The sequence below is a fragment of the Lepisosteus oculatus genome, chromosome 14 (genome assembly GCF_040954835.1).
Source record: "Lepisosteus oculatus isolate fLepOcu1 chromosome 14, fLepOcu1.hap2, whole genome shotgun sequence".
NCBI lineage: Eukaryota > Metazoa > Chordata > Actinopteri > Semionotiformes > Lepisosteidae > Lepisosteus > Lepisosteus oculatus.
Genome location: NC_090709.1, coordinates 32,734,074 through 32,753,049, shown reverse-complemented (window position 1 = coordinate 32,753,049; position 18,976 = coordinate 32,734,074). Strand labels below are relative to the sequence as shown.

At 43.2% G+C, this 18,976-nt stretch overlaps 1 protein-coding gene and 4 non-coding genes across 5 annotated transcripts in view; 4 read left to right on the top strand and 1 right to left on the bottom strand.

The window, feature by feature from the left end:
• LOC138242549 (antigen WC1.1-like) overlaps nt 1-18,976 on the bottom strand; it is a 621,195-nt gene that overhangs the window by 103,628 nt on the left and 498,591 nt on the right. The window lies entirely within an intron of this gene.
• trnar-ucu (transfer RNA arginine (anticodon UCU)) lies at nt 2,269-2,361 on the top strand. Its single transcript has 2 exons — nt 2,269-2,305; nt 2,326-2,361. It is a non-coding gene; the product is annotated as a tRNA-Arg (tRNA).
• On the top strand, nt 7,894-7,981 carry trnay-gua (transfer RNA tyrosine (anticodon GUA)). Its single transcript is given in 2 exon segments — nt 7,894-7,930; nt 7,946-7,981. It is a non-coding gene; the product is annotated as a tRNA-Tyr (tRNA).
• trnal-uag (transfer RNA leucine (anticodon UAG)) lies at nt 10,796-10,877 on the top strand. The gene has a single exon. It is a non-coding gene; the product is annotated as a tRNA-Leu (tRNA).
• trnaa-cgc (transfer RNA alanine (anticodon CGC)) lies at nt 14,280-14,352 on the top strand. Its single transcript has one exon. It is a non-coding gene; the product is annotated as a tRNA-Ala (tRNA).

The window sequence follows — 18,976 nt, the reverse complement described above, 5'->3', positions numbered from 1 at the left end:
GATTCAGTAAGATTCAGGGAGATTCAGTAAGATTCTGGAGAGGATTCTGTGGACTGTTCTAAAGGGAATTCAAAGGAGAATTCCAGGGCAGGACGGCCCAGGAGCAGAAGGCTCCCAAGGGCAGGACATTCTCGCAGCGTGCCTCCTGACCATCCTGAGACTCAGCTCGGACAACCACGGAACGGCCAGTGTGTCCGAGTGCCAGAACTTTCCTTTGTTCTAAGAGTCTAGAGTGGAGGTTGCCAGAGAGTAACCAGCAGCAGGCCTCGTGAACAGGTCGGAACTGTGGACAGCTGAATCACTATTCAGAACTAGCTCTTCATCAGGAACGAACCGGTCCTCTTCCTGACTTTCTGGGACCCACAGTCATCTTTTCTCCTGTGCACAAACTTTGCTAGTTAAAGCCAACAGTGAGCATCAGCAGTGCACCGTCACAAGCCGCACAGCACAGCCTGGCACCGAGCCAGAGAGCGCGGATTGGACAGCAACAGCCTGCAACTGTTTGTTTGTGCCCGCAGGAGATCTGAATCCCCAGAAATTGGATGAGTATTCAACTTCACTGCATTACAGCTCGAGAATTCCATTGTTATCCAAACCAGTTGATATCAATTTAATTCCTAAGAGTTATGTACTTGTTTTGAGTATCTAATGTAGAAGTTGTAACCAAGTTCACTTTACGAAACGGTCTTAATGAATGATATACTGAACGTATGTCCTCTTGATATGTGTAACACTTTGTAACTGATTGAATATATATCTTTTGTATTCTGATAACCCTCTCGATAAGATCTGTTAGGTTTACATGCATATTCTATGTATTAATAAATGTATCCTCGTGTATTAGCACCTGTGTGTGTGCGTTGTTTGAGTTATGTCGCATGGTTGGACTCTAAAGCCATCAAAAGAATCAACTTTGTGATTTACTGCTACAATAAATAATTGTCTCAGTAAATGCCCAAACCCTACAGAACTGGTGCCTTCAGAGAGCCACTACAGTTACATATTTGGCGTCCCTGAACGGCCGGTTTTTCTTACACTACAGAACCAATTTTAAAAACAATTGCGGCACACTACGATTCACACTGACTCAAAAGTGATCACGGCAGATGTTGTTCCCTGCATAATGCTGAAGGGACCAAAGAGCATTGCTGTTGGGAACACAAAATGAGGCTTTTTTATGCCTTGATGTTAAGCTGACAAAGACTATCTTGAAACACCTAGTTCAGTCTCTCGACAGACTGCCAAGCAAAGCTTTTACCCATTGACGTCGCAATAGAAGGAAGGTCTTAACCCACCAACACTTAGCAGTGGCAAGATTCAAACCTAACCCAGCGAAGAAAATGGAGCACAAACCCAGCACTTAGACCACCCAGCCACACTCCTTACACCTTACTCTCTTGAGAACGTCGGGTGGGTTCAGCTCTTGTTGTGCGACGCGTGGAAATGACTGCATCTTCATTTTCCGAGATGTTTCCTATCACATCTTTGTCAGCTCTGAATAAAGTGCTTCTTTGGAGCAGGCTTCAGACCTTTTATTTTATTTATAAAGGAGGGCCATTCAGAAACATGTAATTCCTGTTTTAGAAATGCTTTGGGCGGTGTGTTTTATATAATGCACAAACAGTATTCTGATTGTATACTGTAGACCTTTGTAGCAATCATACTGGACGTGACTGGGATTCTGAAATGTTTCTTGAAAAGGTATTCAGGGCTGCTTGAATCTATAATAAAAAAGTGACCCGAAACTTCCAACCTTCCAATCACTGATGTCGCTCTCCCTAAACCTGTACGGGATGTTTTGCTGATGTGCAGTGTGCCTTTACTCCTGTATTAAAAACGACCTCTGTTGTTGGGCGGAGTTGAAGGAGAACTTACTGCACAGAAAAAGTACGTAACGATAAAATATTTCTGCGCGTGAAACACATCAATCGTTCAGCATTTCTAAAATGTTTAATTGAATTGACAAAGAAATCCTCTCCTTAAACTTCGAAAAGGATTATCTGTTGAGCCAGCAGGCGTAACACTGCAGTTGCCCGTTTCTCACAGGTGGTTGAAGTTGTGGATAACATTTAGCAGGTTTGGCACCATGGCTTAGCTGGTTAAGACGCCTCACTAAAAACCAGGAGACCCTGGGTGTGAATCCCAGCGGTATCTATTCGTAGACAACAGGCCACTCATTGTCAATATTTATGGAGCTTAATTTAAAGACAACGGGAGAAGCATGAGTTACAGCTTTCTGTAGCTGTTTTATATAGCGATGTATCGGTTGGCTCTGTGGCGCAATGGAGAGCGCATTGGACTTCTAGGCTTTGATAGAATGAAGTCATTCAAAGGTTGTGGGTTCGAGTCCCACCAGAGTCATGTATCATTTTGATTCAACCTTTCAAAATCCTCTAGGGATCAGTGTTGATCAAGTCAAATAAAGGACTTCTTAAGAGTCCACAGTTGAAAATGAACCAGCAGCCACAAGAAAGAAATTAGCACTGGACTGTGATCACATTACTCCTGTCCTGGACTCCTTGCACTGGCTTCCTGTCAACTTCAAAATCCTCATGCTCACCTATAAGGCTCTCCATGGCTTGACACCACAGTACCTGTCTGGGTTATCGCCCTACTCCCCACCTCACAACCTTCGCTCTTCTAATTCTGGTCTCCTATCTGTCCCCCAGTCCATCTACACTCTATGGGTGACAGGGCCTTCTCCTGTTTTGTACCAAAGCTCTGGATCTTTATTCCCAAGGATATCAGAGAGTCACCTTCTCTAAACTCCTTCAAATCCAGACTCAAAACCCTCTTCTTTAGAAGAGCCTTTAATGAACTATTCTTTACCCCTCTGTTCCTACTGTATTTAATACCACCATCTATTGTCTCCTCTAACTGTGTATTCTCATCCTGCTTATCTTGTGTATTTTTTAACTTTATTGGTTTCATTCTGTAAAGCACTTTGAAAAGCCACCTTTAAAGGCACTATATAATGTATAGATTATTATTAATAATACTAATAATGAACAGCGCATTTAACACTGAGCACATGCGGTCCTTCTTTGCAAAGGATTGCAAAAGCTGGGAATTAGCCTTTCACTCGTGTTGTTGAAGACCGTATCCTGGCTTTGTTGCAGGAAATGTCTGGATGCCATCACCGGATCAAGGAGAGGATCAGGGTTTTGGGAAGTCTTTTTGATGCCTGACACTGTGTGTTTCCTGGTTGTAACGGGTGTCATTCTGGACCTAAACAACAGAGAACACCGTTGAAATAGCTGAACTGCCTAGCGGACACTTTGTCGCCTTCTTCTGACCTGTATTTAATGCGATTCTCTGAAAACTTGGCACGTTATATCTGTGCTACCTTTATGGAGGGCACACTCATAAGAATCATAGATTCGATCACAAGCATCTAAAAATGAGCCTGAGAAAATGACATCACGCTATGAGGCTGAATGGCACAAATTCTCCTGTTACTTCTGCAGCAAATGTGTGTTTTTTGCTTCTTATTTGGCAGCAGTGGGATTCCAACTCACACCCCCAAAGAGACTAGAGCTTTAATCTAGCTCTAAATTAAAAACTAGGTGACTTGTAATGGCTGGTAGGAGAGGAAAGGTATAAATGCTTCTTTTTTGGACAAAGTCTTTATCTTTTTTTTCACCAGTTGTTTTGATCAAATTATTGTAACGCAGTGCCATATTAAGGTATAATATGTACATGAACGTCATGTCTGAGTCGATGATGGCAGCTGAGTATCGCTGGAGGACAGTTCATCATGAGTGGGTAAGCCTGCATAATGAGGGAGAAGAGATCGGCCTCTCTGATGCAGTGTCCAGTGACACTAACCTTCTGTCCTACTGTTCTCTGCTAATGTAGATGGTGAATGTTTATTTAGGTGAATGTAAGGTTTCATTCTTGTAAAATATTTCCGAGCACTTTTTTTGTTGCTGAAAATTAATCCTGAGCATTTGAATGAATTCCGATATTGTCACCTAATTCCATACATTGTTTCATCAAACTAGAACATTTAGAGGAGGTCAATTGCATTTATGAATTGCATAGTGATAGTATTTCTTTCCATTTAAATACTTCAGTCAAAAATGTAGAGAAGGTGCTCCTGTTTTCACCATTATAAGAACTGTGATGCACCAGTAATATTTACTCTCATAAAAGTATTGTAATTGTATTGTTCTGTTCTGTAACAATCTTGAGTGACACAAACCTTCTGTTTTACTGCACTACACTTCTCCAGAGGCCAGTTCAGCACACAAGGATCCTCAGTCAAACAAACACTGCAATCGCTTGATAAACGCTATTTCTCATCCTTTCTCTTAGTGTCGGTGCTACTATTGTATGCAAAGGAGGCGACTTGACAATGAAGAGAGTCTTCATGAAGGTGTGTGTCGGCAAGCTCTCCACTGTCAATTGACTGGGCTTGTGAAGAAATCAATCTCATTCAACAACCATACAAATTGCACAGCTTAAGGCACATGAAGCGAAATCTGTGAGCTGATTGACACAAAACAATGTCACTTCACATTATCTGCAAAGTTGTTTTGCTTGTCTGACCACCTCTTCCTACTTTACAGTGAGCACATATATTTCAGTTCCTTTCTCCCATGTGGAGATGTATCCACTGCCAAAACTGCTGTCTGATTATTTAAATTATCTGTAAAACTGTTACATGACTTCATCTAATTGTAAATTTATAAGACGGTCTGTGAGACATTTGTGAGAGTAGCTGAATCCCAGGGCTGGTATGGAATCACACACAGGCGGGTCTTCTGTGTGATCTGAGTCCCACTGCTCAGAGCTACAGACTGGTCAAATGGTCACTATTGTAGACACGACCATCGGACCATAGGCTACAAATAATCAATATACCGATCATAGTGTCACTACTGTTGTTTATTACATAAATACTGTATATAAATAATAAGATAATTCCACACTCATAAAACATTTATAAACATTTTGGGAGGCTGACATACAGTAAAGAAAGTAATACTGAAGAGTTTGGAAGTCCTGGAAAGCGTTAATAGATCCTTCTTGCTTTCGACCTGGAACAGAGCCCACAACTGCCAGATCAGTGACCCCTGAGCCCAGTTCACAGAGAGGAGAACCAGGAGCTCTTCTATGTCTCTAAGAGGGCTGGGAGGAAAGATAAAAGGGGGAAATGTGACATGAGTCCAGGCTGTTCTGTCTGATATTGTTCATGTAGCAGCACTGATTGTCTGAATATCTTCTGGTTCTGGATTGTGAGGATAGAGAGCAGTACGGAGTTGAGATCCTGTCTGAGTGTGAGTCTGAGCTGTGAATCTCACTGAGAAGAGAATAATGATTTTTTATTCTGCCTGAGAATTTTTTTCTTTTCCAAGTGGTGTTACATCCCCTTCAGATACTCTACACAGACTGCCAGAGAGAAGAGGATAGAGAGATGGACAGATAAGAGCACACACAGCAAGAGACACCGACGTCTTGATTTACTTTGAAGCAAGTGTTAATTTCTTTTCTGGAACAAGTTGTTTCTGAACTTCAAGAAATTCATACAACTTCTGAAAGATAAAATACAAATCTTGCTTCTCAGGACAGAAGAAATGCTTCCAAAAAATGCCAGTGATTTTTTCTCCTTTTAACGAAAAGTGGAGAAAAACAACAGCAGTGCAACTCCGTCGGCTTGATTTAGCTTAATACAAGTATTCACTTCCTTTTCTGTAGATTACAGCCTGCGAAAGATGAAATGAACTTCTTGGTTACTCTTAGTCAGTGCAGAAGAAATACTGCCAGCTGGCAGGAAAATGACAGTATTTTATTTTCTTTAACTACAAACATGTGAGTTGTGAAAAGCAACGGGAATGTGTCCCTGTGCAGCTGTTAAACAAAGGGCTGGTGGGTCAAACGTACTCAGGGACGTGCTTCAGATTGTGATGATGTAAACAAAATCTCCGCTAAAAATTGAAGGGATTTCTTCGCAAACCCTCTTGAATGTGGCAGGAAATCTTTGTGTTTTACTCGTGTGCAACTACAACAAGTAAACAAATAAGTACCTAAGTCAATGTCCAAGAAAACCATCTTCACGTGTGGAATTTTTCTTTAACTGGCTGTTGGGAGAATTCATTTATACACCCGTTGTATCCTTAGCAAAAATATTTTAAAATTAGAACACAGATTTGTTGGAGAACTTGACAATCCTTGACAATCATTATTAAATGAGCATTATACAAATGTGCGTTGATATTTTTAATATGTACCTTAATTGTAATATATATATACATAATTGCTTTGATATGGATGTTCATTTGAAGGAATTGAGGAAACTATGAAGGATCGCAGAACAACCAAAGATACATTTGGGCATCTGCTATTGGTAAAGATGAAATAGTACCTTAAGTGTGAAGCTTTCATACACACGAGAGAAAAAAACAGTTTTAATGCACTTCATTAAACTGATGGTATGCTTATCAATCGTGCATAGAGTGTACATAGCAGAGGATGGTTTCGATCCATCGACCTCTGGGTTATGGGCCCAGCACGCTTCCGCTGCTATAATGTGATTCAACACAACTGCTCTATCTTTGCTTTCTAAAAGTGCGCCCGAGATGAAAAGTCTAAACGGTAAACGCAGACGTCACTTTGAGCACTTGGTCTTTTATAGCACAAATCATCACCCGCTGCTCTACATGGGCGTGTCTTCAATATCGTTGAGAACCAAACCTTCTGCTTTCCGAGGCAACTGATTCTTTCGTCGTTAATTCCCAAATCTTCAATGAGAATCAGTGAAACGAAAATCAAACACATGTACACACTCGCGTCCTAACCTGAAAGAAAAATCTACACCCACTTTATAATACTGAAAATGATTCAGGAAGTACAGCAAAGTTCTAAAACCAGCGAATGCATCTGCATACAGTACATAAAATGTCAATTTTTCAAAAGTAAAATCTTCAGCTTTGAAAGATTACCATCCATATATTTTCGTTTTTCTCTTTTTTTACATAACACGCTTTCGAGAAACAAACTGTCTTTTAATTAAGGTTTCATTAGAAAATGTGTATCTTGGTTTGCCAAGTTAAAATCGGCACATCCCAGTGGGCAAAAGATGTAGAATATACGACTATTGAACGCATACCAGACGTGTAACTGTGCTCCGTAACTGGTCTAGAATGAAATTGATTATATGTTTATTATACATAAATGGTTGTAGTTCTATTATACGGATAAATTTAGAAGACTACTATACATATATAGTTAAAGGTCTATTATACATCAAAGAAAGATTTTTATAGGTGTAGAAACTAGTAAATAAAGCCAATGATTTATTTTAGAAATTTATTCTTAAAATATACAACTATTCACACCTGAAAAATATGTAGTTCAAATTATACATTATATACAATATTGTAATCAACAAATGTCTAACCATCATAAAAAACACAACTAGTAAACTTCAGTTACAAATTCTAGTAACATGGCAATATATATATATAGTAATGACAAACACAAACTAATTACATGAACACGCTAATATTTAACTCAAAACCACATTTCGAAACTTCTTTATTTCCACGAAAATATTATTAATGTAGCACAAACGCTACTTTCTAATAAAGACAGAAAGAAACTATTTGTTTTGTGTCTCATGGTGATCCTCCTCTCGATACTAATGACATGTTTAATATGATCCCTCGAGAAAAAAAAGGAGTCAATTTCCGCCTGGAATGATTGATGCCCCATCAAGCATTTTGTAATATCCCTGGAAGTTTATACAGTAGAATCCTGGTTCGTGGCTTAAATTCAAGGTAAACAAGACTAAGGAAACGAGTTGGAAACTTGATGTCGAAGTGGGATTTAAATCACCCGGAACATTTCACTACATTGGGCAGTATGTGCTAGGGAGCATTGCTTGACATCCCTTCGATAGCTCAGTTGGTAGAGCGGAGGACTGTAGTGGAGTCAGTAGGGAATCCTTAGATCGCTGGTTCGATTCCGGCTCGAAAGAAGGTGGAAGTCACACGATGTGAGCAATTGTTTTTTTTACATTGCGATCCAAAGATCCTCAGGCGCACTGTAACCAAACCAGGATGGATTCTGCTCGGAGCCGGACTGAGCTCATTCTCACTCCCTGTGCTAAAAACAGAATTAGCTCTTCCCCGAACATCGTCTACAGCTGCTGGATGGTGCTCTGCGTCTTACTGCTCCGGCAATTACTTTGACGAAAGACAAATCACTTGTGCGCTTTTAACCTTCTCGCAGCTACAGCTATAGCCCTGAAAAAAGCATTAGCTTTATCAGTTTTTACATTAATCTATTTTGAATCAAAGTTTGATATTTTTTTATTTTTTATTGCATTTTACATTACAATTATAATAATAATAATTATTATTATTATTACGCACACTTATATAGCGCTGTTCTGGATACTCCACTCAATGCGCTTTACAGGTAATGGGGACTCCCCTCCACCACCACCATTCTCCTGAATGATCACAGAGAGTCAGGACCTCGGTTTTACGTCTCAGCCGAAGGACGGCACCTGTTTACAGTTTAGTGTCCCCTTCATTGTACTGGGGTATTAGGACCCGCATGGACCGCAGGGTGTGCGTCAAGCGACAGAAACCAGACGTGTGTCGGGCTCGGCTGCGAGCAGGACAATGACATCACAGGGACAAAGTAGAGGAAATCAAAAGGGTTCTATAAAAGACCTGTGTAAGCTGTTGGTTTGCAGTCTGGACTCTAAATCCTCCGATCCGATTTTAAATCTCTCTAATACCTGAGCTGCGGCTTCTTCCGAGTATTTATTCGTATACTTATTATGTGTAAGTGTATAGATGAAACCTTTCATATATTGTTCAGTTTAAATCAAAATGCTTTACTAATACAAGAGAGAAGTATAGTATGAAGGATGTGACAAATCTATGATTTCTTGGAACAAAACGGTTTTTATTTGCATTCGAAATGAAGCGGAATTTTAGCGGGACACACAAACCCTTTGTCCTTTTTAGAGTTTTTAGAGTGAACAGACATAAATGTAGAAAACGTGTTTTTTAGCACTACAATAGCAGGGTCAGTGGCATAATGAATAACGCGTCAGGCCTCGCGTCAGAAAATTATAAGTTGGACTGCCGTCTGGCTTGTTGCGTTTATACCACTTACGTTGTTTTATATAAATGAACTCCACCTGAAAGCTATAGAAAACACTTTGGGTAAGTTGTCTGCAGCCTCATGCGAATTTCGACAACTTACCCAAAACACTGTACTGTCTGGAGATCAGCTCCAGCTCTGAACTCAATTGCAATGAAAAACCATGCGTAACAAAACTGGAGAACAGCTGAACTTGTGTTCAGTTCGGTGATGAGGGATCAGAACTGTCCTTGTTGTAATTAGCACGAACTGCACAGGCTCTGAATCAGACCATGTCAATTAGTCTGATCAATGTAGGACACGTTAATTTAGAATTATTAAAAGGTTTATTAGTTAGTTAGTTCAGGTTTACCCACCTGAACTAATGTAGAATTATTACTTGGTCTGTCTCTTGTTTGTATATAAATGAATGTCTCTGACAACTTAATGTTAGTTTTACGATGTAGGTCAGGCGTTGACATATGCACGAGTATACTAAATGTCTCACTCCTGATTCAACTCATGTTCTATAGGAGATTGGCGATTCCTCCTGTTTCTCATACAACCATATCAGAACAGAAGCCCATTTCACCCAGCTCTGATTCAAGATCGACTTGCATCTTTATCCCTTTTTTGTTCGTGATCATTATTTTCTTTAGTTATGATCAATATTGAACTTTGAGTGAAATGACAATAATCAAACATGCAGGCAGATTTTTGAAAAGTATTCGGAATTGACAGGGTGCCCCTTTGGAACAATCGTCAGAAATTGTGAGAAAATGAAAGTTATGTAAGCTCTCACACAAAGCATTGAAGATTGGAATCTGAGTGTAAAAAAGTTACCCGTCTCCCAATGATAGGCAGGGATACACACCATGACTCGAATACACTCAGCGAACTTTAACACCTATGATATTACGAGTGCTTTGCACGTGTCGAATTTCAAGAAGGAACTACTACAACAGTTGTGGACATAATTCAATACCACCGGCAAAGTCCAATGCCGGCAACATCTGAGAAAATAATGTTCACTCATGGAATTTGGTCTTTGAATGGCTGGCGGGAAAATTCATTTATACTCCTGTTGCACCCTCAGCTGAAACATGTTAAAATAACAACGCAGATTTGTTGCAGAACCTGACAAGAATTATTGGGTTAGCACTGTATGTATTCTTGTATATTTACTTTAATTTTAATATAAATGTAAACATGCATGCTGTATAAGCTATTGTAATTTTAAAATATGTTAGCTGAGGATGCGAAGGGGGCTATTATACCTTGTGAAACACGCAAGGAACTGTAAAAAAGGCTGTTATTTGAATAAAATTGGCGATCACAAGAAAACCACAATTGATGTGGTATTATCATCAATATCCTTCAAAATCTACGTTCAAATGAAGGATTTGAAGAAACTATGAAAAAAGCAACAGTAATAGCAGAGGATTTTGATTTTTGCTCTTCAAGTCAGCAGATCACCGTAGAGTTGCACCCCTACAAACAGCACAAAGGATGAATCTCACCACCTTCATTATTGCTGTGTTTGTGTCAGTGAAAGTAGCGTTTGTGTTATTGAAAGCATCTCGGAAGATGAAGGTGCAGTCACTTCCACATGTCATGATATCATTAGATCTGACGACAAGAGCTGAAGCCCCCCCTAGTCCAAGCCAGCAATGTGAAGATGGGTATGGAGGAAGGTAGCATGGCTGAGTGGTCTAAGGTACTGGATTTAGGCTCCAGTCTCTCTGGGGGCGTGGGTTTGAATCCCACTGCTGCCAAATATTAATGTTTTAAGACCTGCAATACAATCAGTAAAAGCGCTTTTTGTTAGGCTGCGGGAGGTGTTTAGAGATAGACTTTCTAAAAGACAGGCTTAACATCAAGGCAGAAAAAATATTTTGTTTTCTCAACAGAAATTCTCTTTGGCACGTTCAGCTTTATGTAGGGAACAACGTCTGCCGAGATCACTTTTGAGGCAGTGCACATGATAGTGTACCGGCAAGTACATTTAATATTGGCTGTGGTGGTGAGCTGCTTTTGTCTGTGAAACTTTTAATTCTTCACGCCGAATCGTTGGCAGGGGTAAAGCTTATTAAATCTTTGAACATAGCGCTCCATCAGAAATACTTTGTTCGTGATCAAAAGAGATCAGAGGATTAACTTCATGGATTCACATAGCATACCTTACAGGAAAGATTTAAAAGGGGAATTGATTGTGCTTCCTGATGTTGTTCCTGTCGTTTCTTTGGATACAAAGGTGAATGTTCTTTAAAGTTCTGCTAGAGTATCCACTGGGTGGGCTTTATCAATCAGCTCGGATAGGTCATCTGTGCTCCGTCTCCGGAAAATAATCAGCACTGTAGTTTTTTCCTGTGCTGTCTTTTAAAACATATAAGATCACGAGTTTACAGATTTCTCCAAGTAACAACTATACATTTTAACCCAGCGGTTAGCATTCCTTCAATCCAATAGTTTTACTCCGGGTAAAAAGCAGCGAAATATATAGAGAGATTATATTCAAATATTTCAACGTTCTTATTGGATTACCTGTATGGAGATATCGCTCAGAATTCCTAATATGATTTTGAGTTCAGTTTTGCTTTACTACTTTCAGAGTCTTTTATTGACCTTGCTGAAGCAGAGAAGTGACATAATCACAAATGCGACTTACCTGTGCTGCTGTTTTTGGTTAATAATGATTATTGCAAGGAAAAAAAACAGCTCCTTGCATTAAGAGCAAGAGCAACCAACACGCTCGCTTGTTGAGTTGGGTTTTTTTTCCGTGGTGCTCTTCCTCAGATGTAAAGTTATTTGGCGAGCAAGGACCTCTGAGAAGGAGCCTGAATCCATCAAGAACTCAGAAATTCTAATATCGCACTACTGTCTTGTGTACAGAGATCTGCTTCTTCCTTTTTGAGTGTTTTGGTGTTTAAGAGCACGCTTCCTACCTCGAATGTTAGTTTCAGGAGATGTGCTACCGGATAAATGATTATCTTGAAAAGGTTTGGGGATGCACTGGCCGGGATTAAAACCCGGCTCAATTATTTGGAAGTCACCTGTACTGCCAACACACTTCTAAGAAGCACCCGCACATTTTCTCAATCCTCTCTCTCACCTACAAAGTTATGAAGACACAGACGACCAATGAAAACTAATTTGATTCACCCAAGGCTTCACTCTTCTGTTGTGATGTTGTTTTAATTAGTGTTAGCTGTGATGAGGTATTGTTTCTGTCTCTTAAAGTTTAAGAGTCTGCTCCTTTCTTCCTGGTATAGAAAAAAACATGTTCCATCTTTGTTTACAAACACCACTGTAAATTATTTGTCCATCTCTAAAGCCTGTGTGTATTGACAAGGCAATTCAAAAGCACATATTAAATAAGAACACGATCCTTCTTGTTACCATTCCCGTGGTTGGAGCGTTGTTTCGCCCTTTAACGTTCTTCTACAATATTTACAGACAGGGCTTTATCACTGGAGTTGTGTGCATCGGTCCATGAACATCAACTGTACTGCTGTTTTTCTATGCGTAATTTAATCGCAAGCACTTAAAAGATGCAAAAAGATTTCAAGGAAAACATAATTGAAAGACAGTCGAGTAAGGAGGTAGAAAAACGCTCTCCCCCATTGAAGAATCAACCACCGTCGCCCATGTGACTGGATATAAAAATAAATTATTCATTTCAATTATTCATGAAGGGTGGATTGTGGTCAGTGAACATATGCACATCTTTAAGTCAGTTCCACCATCTGTGCCATAGGGGATGTAGTTCAATGGTTTTCATGTATGAAGTTCCGAGTTCAATCCCTGGCATCACCAGATGTCTTACATTATTGTGCTCACATCGCAATCTTCTGTTGAGTGAGAACTCTTTGCTCGTGTTCATAGAGAGACAGGTTTACACAATTAAACTCAGTCACACACGAAGTGCTACAGTGTTGCTCTGCTGTTTTAAATGTACCTCCAAAGCATTTTGTTCTGTTAACTACCAAATGATTTGAACTAATTTTACATCATATTCAGGAAATCCAGAGAAGGTCATCAGACTTTTAGTGGCTGTTGAAGAAAACACCTGTTGAATCTCACCAGGGATTTCTTGAGAGATCATTCAGCAAGCAAGTTAACAGGGGTTAACGTAGAGAGTGGCGGAGGTGGGATGTCAGGGCTTGACGTCACTGCTTTATGCAAAGAATGGAGGGGTGGTCGTCAGGGCTATATGACTGTGCTTCACGCAGAGAGTGGTGGGGGTGTGATGTCAGGGCCATACGACAGTGCTTTACACAGAGAGTGGCGGAGGTGGGATGTCAGGGCCTGACAACACAGCTTAACGCAGAGAGTGGATGGGTGGGTGTCAGGGCCATATGACACTTCTTTACGTAGAGAATGGCGGGGGTGGGATGTCAGGGCTTGACGACACTGCTTTATTCAAAGAGTGGAGGGGTGGGTGTCAGGGCTATATGACAGTGCTTTCCGCAGAGAGTGGTGGGGGTGGGATGTCAGGGCCATATGACACTGCTTTACACAGAATGGAGGAGGTGGGATGTCAGGGCCTGAAAACACAGCTTAACGCAGAGAGTGGAGGGGTGGTGTCAGGGCCATACGACACTTCTTTACACAGAGAGTGGTGGGGGTGGGATGTCAGGGCCATATGACACTGCTTTATACAGAGAGTGGCGGGGGTGGGATGTCAGGGCCTGAAGATACAGCTTAACGCAGAGAGTGGAGGGGTGGGCGTCAGGGCCATACGACACTTCTTTATGCAGAGAGTGGTGGGGGTGGGATGTCATGGTTATACGACAGTGCTTTCCATTGAGAGTGGTGGGGGTGGGATGTTATGGCCATAAGACACTGCTTTATGCAGAGAGTTGAGGGATTGATGTCAGGGCCATACGACAGTGCTCCACTCAGGCCTCTGCTTGAATTTGTACTCCTCCTCTCTCCCTACCTCTACCTCTATGATATTTGCACTTTCTGGAGAGGCGATTTTCTCCACTTCAGTAGCCCGATTGCGTGGAGAGGGCTGTAGAATGTGGCACCGCCTTTCCTGCTCCGTCCATGACAGGCGTGCTGGTCTCTGGAGAGAGAGCACGGTCCATCAGCGTACTCCAATAAAGGCACTGGAAGCAGCTGAAACGCATTGGCGAAGCTCAGCACTGGGCCGCTGGGCACATCTTACCACTGTTTCCGTAGTGTAGTGGTTATCATGTTCGCCTCGCATGCGAAAGGCCCTCGGTTCGAAACCGGGTGGAAACAGACTGGCTTCTTTTGTCGCATACAAATGGGTTGTACAACTTTTAACTAGCAAATGGAAGAGGGCTGAAGTAAGAGACAAGATGTAAATAGGGTTAACTTAAGTCAGTTCTGCCTGAAAATTAGACTTCTAAGCAACAGGGGTTTATGGCAGGAAAGGGGGTTAACTGATAAGGATTCCAGATGCGAGGGGGCATAATCTTAAACTGACCATTTGGCCAGGGTCTCTTAACTGGCCAAATACCACGACCCCCTTACCATAACACCGAATGACGTCTGAAGCAGCAAGGAAGGACTATATAACCTAAAAGTTTGTACCGGCACATCGAACAATACTTCGGTTTTGTTGTTTCTTGTGGGAAACAAGACTTCGGCTTTATTGTTCCTTGTGTCCGTCATGGCAGTGAACAGGTCCTGGTTACAGGATCTCTAAAAAAGGAAATAAAGACTGAAATCAGATCCGACCCACCATGCTGCCACGGTGACGGTGCACTGCCCAGTGAAAGTGGCAGCCTGTCCCTGGACTGTGGGAAACTGGAGCACCTGGAGGAAACCCCCACAGACCAGGGAGAGAACATGCAAACTCCACACAGACAGCACCCACACCCCAGGTCCAGCACTGTGAAGCATGCCCGACGATGCGGAAGGGCTTTTACAAATGAGTGTGTAACTCACACTGGTGCCCAGGATGGCCTGCTACCGGAACGCAACCTAATTTTCTTAATGCAGTTTGTTCGAAGCGGTTTGCAGGAGCTGGAGGTGAGGACTGAGCTGGGGTCCAGTGTGCGAGAGTGACTACTGATGTCGTGTGTGTGTGTGTGTGTGTGTGTGTGTGTGTGTGTGTGTGTGTGTGTGTGTGTCTGGATCATTGTGAGCGCCGTCAGGTTTGTGTATTTGTTTAAACAAGAGGACGTGTCTGTGCGGGTCTGACTCTGTGTGAGGGTGCAGCTCTAACTGTTCGCGCGCGGGCGTGTCTATCTCTCTACACTGCATGAGGGGATAAATCTGCCTCCGAGAACCCGACTTTTCAGAAGAAAAATCTATGAAAAGGCACGGCCTGGCCCTCTTCTCTTGCTCCCGACGTATTACACATTGGGGGATGAAGCTGGTGTCTTCAGCTGTAACCCTAGCTATTTATGCAAACAGCTCTTTTATGAAAAGCAGCTCTAGGCCTAGACAAGAGGAACAGATAAAACAAATCTTAGATTTATGGCTTATTCAAAGCAGACTGAGCGCTGCTATACTGTATGTAGGAGCCAGAGATGAAGAATGAGCTATTTAAGGAAATCAGGAGTGTGAGAGAGGGAGTGTGTGTTTTTCCTCCCAATAGAGAAGGCTTGTGGTTCTTTCTGCTTTTCTGCACAGGCTGCCAACATAAGTACGTGTTGGGTTCTTGGTTTGAATGCTCGAGTTGTCAGGCTGGCGTTTTTTGTTCCTATTGGAGCCCATAATTGTGAACAAGGCGCTTGAGGACGTCTCTGTGCAGGTGTGCGTTTGTAATGACGTGTGTGCGCATCTCTGTAGCGGATGTTTCAGTAAAAAAACGCATTTAAAACATTCAACCTTTTCATGTTCCTAATATTCTTTCATTCTTCACAATAATAACTAAGGTTGCTGCTGGAAGAGGTGTTAGTGGGGCCAGCAGGGGGAACTCTCACCCTGTGGCCCATGTGGGTCCTAATGCCCCAGTATAGTGACGGGGACACTGGAAAAACTGTAAACAGGTGCCGTCCTTCAGATGAGACGTAAAACCGAGGTCCTGACTCTCTGTGGTCATTAAAAATCCCGGGGTGTTTCTCGAAAAGAGTAGGGGTTTTACCCCAGTGTCCTGGCCAAATTTCCCATTGACCCTTACCAATCATGGCCTCCTAATAACCCCCATTTATGAATTGGCTTCATTACTCTGCTCTCCTCCCCACTCATAGCTGGTGTGTGGGGAGCGTTCTGGTGCACTATGGCTGCCGTCCCATCATCCAGGTGGATGCTGCACATTTGTGGTGGTGGAGGGGAGTCCCCATGTCCTGCAAAGCGCTTTGAGTGGAGTGTCCAGAAAAGCACTATATAAGTGTAAGCAATTATTATTCATTATAATGTAATAAGTCCATTATTTCTCACCCCTCCATTGCAAGGCATACACAACACAAACACCAGGAACAATTATCTCAGAAGTGAATTGCAAATGTATTGAGTTGTGATGCAACTGTAACTTGAACCTAACATGACTGTGGCGTGCATTTTTGAAATTGCATTTTCACAGCTGAAATACAAAATGAAGCTGATCGCAGTCCAAACTCAAGGTATTGTTGTAAAACAAAATATTCAACATGTTTCTACCTGTCCCTTTTCAGCTCACTCAGAAGTCCACAGCCTGCAGCCTGGTGCCTCTCTGTCTCCCCCCTCCACACTGCTGGTCCAGTGGAGGTGCTGTTTGATCCTGCACGATCTGTCCGGAATCGTATAGTCTTACTGAGCAGCGCAGGGCTCCCTGGCCCCAGGTACGAACAGTGAGTGTCAGTGCAGAACAGCTCTCTGACACTCCGCTCCCTCACTCCAGCTGATCAGGGCAACTACACAGTGAGGGACCTTAATGGAAGCAGTATCAGCACTGTGATCGTCACTGTGGGTGGTGAGCAGGTCTACAGTAGGATCACTAGAGGGCTCTATATTCTTGACAGAGTGTGTTCTTATATCATCCTCTGTCCTGATTGTCTTTCAGCTCACAGAGACAATGTCACCCTGCAGCCTGAAGCCTCTCTGTCTGTCCCTCTGTTCACTGGAGAGCCAGTGGAGGTGCTGTTTGATCCTGCAGGAGGTGGAAACTGGACCTCAGTGTGTTCTGTCCAGAACAGCACAGCCAGCTGTGTCCCCCAGTACAGTTTTTTTTATTTTTGATGATTAGCCATATGTTGATTACAATATTGTACATAATGTATAATTTGAACTCGATATTTTTCAGGAGTGAATGATTGTATATTTTCAGAATAAATTTCGAAACCAAATTATTGTCCCTCGATCTCTGTCTCTCTCTCGTCCTGCTGTCTGTCTGTCCCTGCCTCTCTGTCTCTCTCTCTTTCAGCCCCGTCTGTCAGTCTGTCTGTCCTTCTCTCTCCTTCCTCTCTCTCTCTCCTTCCGCTCTCTCTCTCGGTTTGTTTGTCCCTCAATCTCAATCTTTCTCTTTGCCTGCTGTCTTTCTGTGCCTTCATCTTTGTGTCTCTCTCTCCTTCCTTTCTGTCTGTCTCTCTGTCTGTCCTGCGTTGTCCCAGCTGGGCCTGTCTCCCCGGCTCTCTGCCTTCAGCTCTGTTCGCCGATGTCCCACCAGCCCGTCTCTCTCTCAGCCTGTCTCTTGACTTGCAGGAGGAAGAGGAGGTGGAGACAGCTCCTCCGGCAGGAGAGAGGAAGAAGGTCAGTGCTGGTCCCACCCTGCCTCCTGTCCTGTCTGTGGTGGAGTTTCGCCATCTTGTCTGTCTTGTCAGCTCTGTCTGTCACTGTCTCTCTCCTCCTCCTCTCTGTGCTGTGGTGTCCAGTCAGTGTGTCTCTCTCCTCCTCTTCTCTGTCCTATGGTGTACAGTGGGTCAGTATTAGTGGGCTACACCCAGGCTCACTCACTGCGAGTGTGATCTCAGCAGAGTCTCTGTACTCTTGGGACACTTGACTCACGTGTCTCTCTCTTTCTCTCCCTGTGCTGTCCCTCTCCTGCCCCCTCTCTCCCTACTCGGACTCCAGCTGGAGGAGGTCCAATCACCACCTCCTGTGAGACAGAAGAAAAAGAAAGTGGGTAATGCTCTGATTCTCTCTTTACTCCTGTCCAGTGTCCAGTCAGTGTGTGTGTATGAACCCCTCTCTCTCTCAGTGCAGTGTTCATGTACTGGAGTGTCCAGTCAGTGTGTGTGTATGAACCCCTCTCTCTCTCAGTGCAGTGTTCATGTCCTGGAGTGTCCAGTCCGACTCTTAACGTGACTCTCCTGTCTCTGCTTCAGAAGTGCTGGTGCGTCTTTTTAAAGTCCCTGAGCTGCATGTCGGTGGAGACAGATGATAAGGACGAGCCGATGGAGGCGGCGGAGACCGTGTGTCAGGAGAGGAAGAGCGAGGGAGAGGAGGAGCAGGCTGCCGGGAAGGACAAGAAGAAGAAGAGGAGGTGCAGGTGAGCAGACAGGGGGACGCCGCCCGGTCGTGTCTGTGATTCAAGAAGGAGTCTCCTCTTGCTGTTTGATGTCATGGTGATGTCCGTGTCTGTGTCCCTCACACCTGCAATAACAATATTCTTTCCAGGTTCCTTTCCTGGTTCTGTGCCAGCTAAGATCGGAGTCGCCTTCCCCACCAAGGACTGGACTGGACTGGACTGGACTGGAGCTGAGGGACCCCAGACTGTGCTGGACCGAAGCTGAGGGACCCCAGTCTGTGCTGGACCGAAGCTGAGGGACCCCAGTCTGTGCTGGGCCAAAGCTGAGGGACCCCAGTCTGTGCTGGACCGAAGCTGAGGGACTCCAGACTGTGCTGGACCAAAGCTGAGGGGCCCCAGACTGGACTGGACTGGAGCTGAGGGGCCCCAGGCTGTGCTGGACCGAAGCTGAGGGACCCCAGACTGGACTGGACCAAAGCTAAGGGACCCCAGACTGTGCTGGACTGA